The following is a 9176-nucleotide window of genomic DNA, read 5'->3' as shown; positions in this document are numbered from 1 at the left end:
CTACGAAATTATCAGAGCTACTACCTAGCAGCAGATAGACAGAATAATATTAGAGGTCTATTAACATACATAAAAAAAGACATACCATCTGAATTGATATCCTATGATATAAGAAATGGAATAGAAGCACTAATTGTTAAGATCTATACTGAAGGAAATACAATACACATTGTTAACATGTATGTGCATCCACAAAAATTTGACAGTGATGATATGCCAGAGTGCTTATTCAATGACGCATGTTTACTAATTGGTGATATCAATGCTAGACATGAACGACCCGGCACGACGGGTGCCAACAACGTTAATGGTCGAAGATGGTTACACTTTTTAGAGGAACTGGATGATATCAATATACTGGGTAATAATGAACCTACTCATTTACTTGGAGGGAGGTTAGACTATGCTGTGCTTTTCAATATGTTTGGTTTTTCAGCAAATGCTAATGTAGTTAGTAACCTTGTAAGTGATCATTTTGCCTTGACAGTTAATATTCATATTGACAAAATACAGAGGAATGGACAGAGACAAAGGTATAAATTGCCAGAAAGCAAAAATAACGAACTAACGGAAACTACACAAAAATTGTTTTCTGGGAATGAAATTCAAAATATAGATGGCTTTTTTCGGGACCTATTGCAGGCCGTCTATCCTGTACTAACAAGATGTAATTTTAAAGGGGTGAGCAGAAGAAAACATAATTATGCTAATGATAAGATTGTTCAAGGATGGAACAAACTACTTAAAAAAGCACATAAAGACTGGAATGCAAATCAAATCAATGAGAGCATTAAAGCAGCACTGGTAGAAACTGCGAAAATGTGTACAAAAAACAAACAAGAAGTGAGAAATAAACATTGGATGGATTTTTTATGGAAAATAGGCAAAACAAAAAATCTAGGGGATATATGGAAAGAGGTAAATAAAATTAGGGGAATTCATTGCAAGAAAAGTTCCTTCCCCGATGCTAAAGAGAAAGCCAATGAACTCATCATGAAATGGTCTAAAGCTAGTAATTTAAATGAACTACCACAAGAAGTGCAGACCTCGTTAAAAGAAAGGAGCAGCTTTAGAAAAAAATATTGTACAGTGTCAGATTACACTACCCGCTGATACGTGTGTACCCGTAACACACGAAGAATTACTTAATGCTCTAAAATATGGAAAATCAACAGCACCAGGAAATGATGGAATAACTTATGATATCGTTAATTGCTTGGCTAGAATAAAAAATGGACCACTTTTAGATCTAATCAATATGTCATATGAAACGGGTTATTTACCACAGGAATGGAAAAATGCTGTAATTGTACCGGTTCCAAAGAACAATGGCGACTTTCGTCCAATATCTATGACGTCCTGCTTCTGTAAAACTATGGAAAGGGTAATACTAAACAGATTATTATACAAGATTGAAGGGTTACTATCACCAAACCTGTATGGTTTTATACAAGGGAAAAGTACTGCTGACTGTGTAATAAACTGTTTAAATAATCCTGAGGCTACCTGCAGAGCATTCATAGACATAAAAGGAGCATTTGACCGGGCCAATAAAGAGGTGATACTAGAAGAACTTGTGAACTTGGGAATCACTGGAAAACTACTTAAATGGATACAAAACTATATGAGTGATAGAAAGGCAAGGGTGTGGTTACAAGGGTCATATTCTATAGAAAGAGAGCTTGAATTGGGAACTCCACTCCACAAGGTGGTGTTTTGAGTCCTACTCTGTTTAATGTATTAATGAACGTCATAGCAAAACATGAGTTTCCCAGCGGCACTCAGGTTATCATATATGCAGATGACATCTTAGTGCAATGCAAGGATATGAGAATACTCCAAGAAGCACTAAATGACCTTGGCGCACTTTGCTGTAAGATGGGTCTAGTAATCTGCAATGAGAAAACCAAAATCCAAATACGGAATAATAAACAGTTTAACTTAGTTTTGAACCAAACTAATTTAGAAAAAGTTGATATATACAAATACTTAGGAATGTATACAGGATACACATCACACAGCAAAGTGCGCGAAATAAACAGCTTAAGAAATTCCTGCAAAGGGCGCTTAAGACCTTTGAAGGCTCTGGCATGGAAGGGTAACGGAGCAGGAATCCCTGTCCTAAGAGCGGTATACATTAGCACAATTCGTTCACTGATTGACTATGCGGCACCAGTTCTACTAATGTACAGTAAAAAACAAATACATAAGCTTGAAGTCATTCAAAACGAAGCAATGAGGATTATATTGGGTTGCCAAAGAAACGTTAGAATTGATATTATGAGAATGGAGCTGAATCTACCCAGTATTGAGTATAGAATCAAAGAACTGACTATAGCTGCTGCCCTTAGACATGTTCGGAGACAGCCTAACTCTGCATTAACTATTGCATTACAACACCTTAGTGTAGGAAAAAGAAATGCATCTAAATTTGCAAGAACACTATATTTAGTAATGTTAGAATACGGGGTTCTATCATATTGCAAACATCCACAAACAAATAAAAGGTTTAAGCAGGAAAGCTGCATCACAGAAGATATTGTACAACTCGGAAGAAAAAAAGACGATTGGCATCCGGAATATCTAAAGCAGATCTTTTTAGAGAAGATTGATGAACTCCCTAAAAAGAATTCTATACACATATACTGCGATGGGTCTATCTTGGATAATGGGCGAGCAGGATGTGGAGTATTTATCAGAGACTACTCTTTTAATGGCAGTTATATTGATGAAACAATTAGCAGAAGACTTGGTGACAATATATCATCCACGCAGGCCGAGTTACATGCCATCCATGAAGGATTGGAATTTGTAAAAATGATGGTTAAAGACATATATGTACTTGTAGATAGTAGAAGCTCCTTGGAAGCTCTTCGAAGTAAACAAAATGACAACCATGTGATAAACGCATGTAAACAGATTATTATAGGATTACAAGAAAGGAATTGTCATGTACGATTTATATGGATACCCTCACATGTGGGAATCCACTTGAATGAAATGGCTGACGAATTGGCTAGAAATGCAACGAAACAACCACATGTAGATATAGAGATTATTACCAGCATAAAAATGATAAAGAGTGAAATGAGAAAGAGGAGAGAGCGATGGGTACAACAAAAATTGAATGAGGTTATTGTACATAGTGAAAACTTGCAGCATTACCTATATGTATTACAAAATAGTAAAGTGACTTATGGGAAAAATTTATCATATGTAGATACAGTCATAATGAGGATGAGACTGGGTTATAAATATTACTGGCAGATAACTGGAAGGAATGGGGAGAGATGTCAGATATGTCAGGAGAGAAATGTGCACACATTAGAACATTATATTTTAGAATGTGAACTTATACGACCTTATAGAAACAACTCTCTAACATCTGTTAAAGAACAAATATGTTGGATTTTGAATAATGATATTGTAAAGAAGATTCTTAAACACTGTAAAAAATTTGCACCACGATTGTAATGCTCTTTGAGCAACAACAACATAATGTATAAAACAATCTGTGGTTGAGGGTGAAGAACAGTATACTGTCTACATCCTTTTGATGTCAATTATCAATAAAATATTCAATTCAATTCAATTCCTCGTTGTTGCGTCAATGTAATATTGTTTACAAAAATGAACCTATTCATAATATGAGAATTACTGTGCATACTCAGCAAGATATACTCGTTTATTAGATTAATATGGAGCAGGTTAGGGAGTTGCAATTGTTTGCGCATAGGCCTGCACACACACACACACACACACACACACACACACACACACACACACACACACACACACACACACACACACACACACACACACACACACACACACACACACACACACACACACACACACACACACACACACACACACACACACACACACACACACACACACACACACACATGCACTCACACATACAAGCGCACGTACACACGCGAGTGTATATGTGTGTTTGTATGTGTGTGTGTCTACATGTACACTATATATACGTGTATATACACTTTCACCTCCCCTTGTAGTCACTGTCACCACTGCCAGACCTCTCCCTCTATTCTGTTAGTAGTCACTTAATTTCCCCTCACGTTGTTTCTTATAAGTTTTCCAGTAGTTTTCCAGTACTTTTTAAGTAGTAGGCCCCATGCCTAGTTTCCTTTAGTCTCGCTAGTTTCCAAGTTCATTAGGCCCCATGCCTAGTTCTTGTCATGTACTTCAAATCAGTCCTGGGGTAAAGAAATTGTACTTTTCTTCTTTTACTGTAATTTCACAGTCTTGTTACACTCAGGATCTCTCTCTCTCGTCCGCCCACATCGTCTCTCGAGATCCCCGTATCCTACGCTAAGCTACCTTCGTCTGACGTCACTAATTTTTCTAATCCAATCTCCTCTGACTTCTCAAATAAATGTCACTCCTTATGGGCGTGACTTTGAATTCATGCACCAATAATTTTCCTCCTTCCTCCACCTTGCTCCAATTCGGAAAGCCATTGCAATGCCACTAGCAATATCGTTTACCTCAGCATTAGTCAAACGAAGCTAACCTGCGCTTACAGAGTTTTGATTACATCATCGATTATAAAACAGTCACCTCCGTCGGTGTTTACATAGACATAACGTCGCCTTCGATGTTATCAAACAACAGGCGAGCAGGCGTCGAGTCTGCATTGTTGACTCAGCATGTATTTCACCTAATTACCATTCGTACAACTACCGGCCTCTTACATACACACACACATACACACGCACACACACGCACACACACGCACACATGAATATATTAATCTATTTGCTTATTTATACCACTCAACGTAATGATCCAAGCATAATGAAGATGTGAATGGGAAAATGTTCGTCAATTCTATGCTTTCAAGAATATACATGACCATAACGCGAGCAACTAGATTAACTAGAACTAATCACATGATGAGTTTTGCTCTAGTTATGTTACAAATGATGGATGGATGGGAACAACAATTTCATCATTGTGGGTTATAATAGTAATAATGATAACGATAATGATAATGATAAAGATAATGATAACGATGTTAACGATGATAACAATGATAACTAACAGTGATAACTAACAATGATAACTAACAATGATAAAGATGATAACTAACAGTGATAACTAACAATGATAACCAACAATGATAACTAACAATAATAACTAACAATGATAACAATGATAACTAACAATGACAACAATGATAACTAACAATAATAACAATGATAATTAACAATGATAAGTAACAATGATAACAATGATAACTAACAATGATATCAATTAAAACTAACAATGATAATGATAACAGTGATAACAATGATAACAATGATAATGATAACAATGATAGCAATAATAGCAATAATAGTAATAATAGCAATAATAGTGACAATAGCAATGATAGTAATAATAACAAGAGTATTAATAATAATAATAATAATAATAATGATAATAATAATGATAATGATGATAATGATGATAATAATAATGATGGTAATAATAGTAATAATGATAATAATAATAAGAAGAAGAAGAAGAAGAATAAGAAGAATAAGAATTATATTAATAATGATAATAATAAAGACAATGATGATAATGATAGTAATAATAGTAATAATAATAATGATAGTAATAATAATAATAATAATAGTAATGATAATAGTAATGATAATAGTAATAATAATAATGATAGTAATAATAATAATAATAATAATAATAATAATAATAATAATAATAGTAATAATAATAATAATAATAATAATAATAATAATAATAATAATAATAATGATACTGTTAATACTGATGATGATGATGATGATGATGATGATGATGATGATGATGATGATGATGATGATGATGATGATGATGATGATGCCGATAATAACGACGATGATAATGATGATAATGATGACAATGATAATGATAATGATGATAATGATAAGGATGACGATAATGACCGCGACTGACCACGAGCATCGGCAGCAAACGGAGATGCGACAAGCGAAGTCACACCTGCTGAGCCTCGATTCTATGGAAGGCCTGAATTGTGGAGGGAATTATGTTCAACGACGGTGCCCTTTGTTGGAGGAGAGCCTCTATTAGGCCTCATACCCCGGCGTGGCGGAGACTACCTCCGAAGATCGCCCGCCGGGAGGAACCAACCCAAGCTACGAGCCCAAGCCCTAGGATGGAGTCAAGAGAGGACGCCAGAAGCCCAGGGACCCTTCAAGAGGTGCTCCCACAAGAAGATCCAGCCCAAAGGAAGAGGGTCCTCGTAGAAGACTACCTGCGCAACATCAACAAAGCCGATTGCATATTTTGCATCAGCAAGCGAGAATGCTCCGAAGGATGGAGGTTCCCTTGCTGGATGCATGACGACGACGAAGAAGAAGATGACGACGATGTCTCTTCTTCTTCTTCGGTATGTGAGGAGTCAGCCATTTCCTCCTCCTCCAGGTTCCAGGAAGATACGAGCCCCTGGAGGCTGTTCCCGAGGGCGACTCGGACACCTCCAGCCTGGTTCCGGACACCTCCAGCCTGGTTCCGGACCAGGAGTGACGTCGAGTCGTGGAGGGCAAGCCCACCCTCACGACAGTGGAGAACGCCTCCTGCATGGTTCCGGACCAGGAGCGACGTCGATACCTGGAGGAGTTCAATGAAGCCCAAAACGTTAACTCAATTCCCATCCATAAAAAAAGTAAACAAAATGGACATTTTTAGCCCCTTTCTTTTAAGCCCAAAGTGCATTTGATGTTTTAGCCCAAAAAAGAAAGAAAAAAAAAAAACAAAAAAAAACAAGAAAGTTATATAAAAATAGAAACAAAAATACAGAAATGGACATTTTTAGCCCAAAATGGCACTTTTCTTTTAAGCCCAAAGTGCATTTCTATTTTTTAGCCCAAAAAAAGAAAAAAAAACAAGAAAATGATATTAAAAAAGAAAATTAGAAAAATAGGCAAAATGGACATTTTTACCCAAAATGGTACTTTTCTGTTAGGCCCAAAGTTGAGCAATTGCAAAGCCCAAAGTGCATTTGATTTTTTAGCCCCCCAAAAATAGGATTAAATTCTTCCTTGGGACCGCGAGGTTTCCCTCAGCTGAATAAAATTGCTTGGTGACGACAATCCCACAGGATTAACTCACTCTCCATCCGACTCCCACGCCGCGGGAAGTGAGAAACCCCTGGAAGATTGAGCCTGGTCAGGGCTGTCGAGAACCAACGTGACATAAGCTGCAGTGGTTCCCGGGAATCCAACTCACGACCACCCGCTCGTGAGTTCGACACGCTATCCACTAGGCTACCGGGTGGCACAGAGCGATTTACCGACCGGGGTCACGGTACGTTTGCCTCGGTGCGATTATCGCTCAACGATGATCGTTTGTGGTTCAACGATGATCCTCAAACGATCGTGTAGAGCTCTAGTTTTTTATTTTTTTATCATTATTATTAATATGGGGCTGTTTTGCTTCAAGCGACTGCCGCTAGAGTCGCTAAATAAAAATCACCACCCAAGTTCTCCTCACCACCGCAAGCTCTCACAAGCTTGTTATTAAAAAATATTGACTATATTATTATTAATTAGTGAAAGACTACAGTCCATGAAAAATCGGAAGAAACAAACGTTTGACCAGCGTTAGAGTTAGTCTTGACATATTTGGAAGCTTAGATCTTGTGCCAGCAGCTTCTCTTCAATCAAGACGGACCCGAGTTTGGCTGACACCCTACGTACCATAATACAAATGTTCCTCGTGATTTGGCGATCTGCGACCGGGAAGCACTATTTACCGATCCTATAATTGCGCGGCCATCTCGAGATCGCGTAAGGATAATTAATGGACTAAATATGCTAACGATAGCTTCTTTATCCGACAACAGTCTGTGCAGAGCATTCTTGTGAACCAAATACAAGGCAGCATGTTGTATTTTGAATTACCGAGAGGATTGTTACAGAGGGACTTGCCATTTTTAAGAAATCTAGAATCTCGGTAATCGGCGGTTCGTTCTCTTTCATTCACACTGAGAACATATCACTGAGCAATTATTTTGTCTATCTCAGTAACCGGCGGTTCTCTTTCACTGACCATTTCAACACAGAAACCCATTGGTTGGAGTTTGGTCCAGTTCAAGACCTCAATCGACTGAGAACCAATTGAACCCATAATTAGTCCCTTTAACTACATGCAATTGTATGCATTGACCCGGAGCAAAGTAATTCTACGTCATCGTATTGAAGAAGTTAACACTGAGAACACACCACCGTTTTGTCCAACAGACTACGTCACACGACAACCACAGGGAAACTTTCAATGATGTATATTTTCCAACGCCCAGGCAAAAGTCAAGAACCTACTGGTCACCAATCTGGCTTATGATGAGCTTAAAGTATTTAATGCACTGTCCAATAATGTGAAGAACATCACTGGTTGTCTAATGAACAAGTTCAAATGTACGCTAGACAAGTTCCTAAAATCTGTGACAGACGAGCACCCAGTTCTGGGCTGCACCTGCAGATGTAGGACCTCTGATACCAGACCAGATCAAGTGGCCATTCTGCAGTGGGACGCCAGATCTGGAAGCAGCGGTGGACCACCACGACTGTGTGGAGGGACCTCAAAAATCCACCAAGTAAACAAATAAGTAGATACGATTTTATCCTACAAAATTAGCGTAGTTTTTCATTACGTAAGTTACATTTTCTGTTAATCATGCATATACAAAAGAGAACGAAACAAGTTAGTCTCAAATTGGGCAATGACGTAAAGCTGCAAGCAAAAGTTCTGACCCATTCTACAGTTTTCACAACGTCAATATGACTTTTTTCTATCGACTACGTCATACATTTTCCTATTTCGCTTACAGTCAGATAATTTTCTTGAATAGACAAAACAAAAGTCAGACGAATGATTTAGATTTTATATCATGAAAAACTCTGGTTGGGTAAAATAAAATGGGTCTTTTCCATTTTACGTCATGCAGAATTTTTAGGTTAGGTTAGGTCAGTTTAAGTTAGGTTAGGTCAGGTGAGGTTAGGTTTCAGATTAATATTCATTTCTTACCTCTCAAGTTGTTGAAATCGACTGCATGCCGTAAGATGGGAAAAATCCAAAAATGTTGCTCCTTACTGTACACGTAGAACAGAAGTCACAGCTGGAATTCTACGACAAAGGAATTA

This window comes from Oratosquilla oratoria, chromosome 20 (genome assembly GCF_046742065.1).
Source record: "Oratosquilla oratoria isolate Oo_2021 chromosome 20, ASM4674206v1, whole genome shotgun sequence".
In the NCBI taxonomy this organism is placed as follows: Eukaryota; Metazoa; Arthropoda; class Malacostraca; order Stomatopoda; family Squillidae; genus Oratosquilla; species Oratosquilla oratoria.
Note: the sequence above shows the minus strand (reverse complement) of the source record.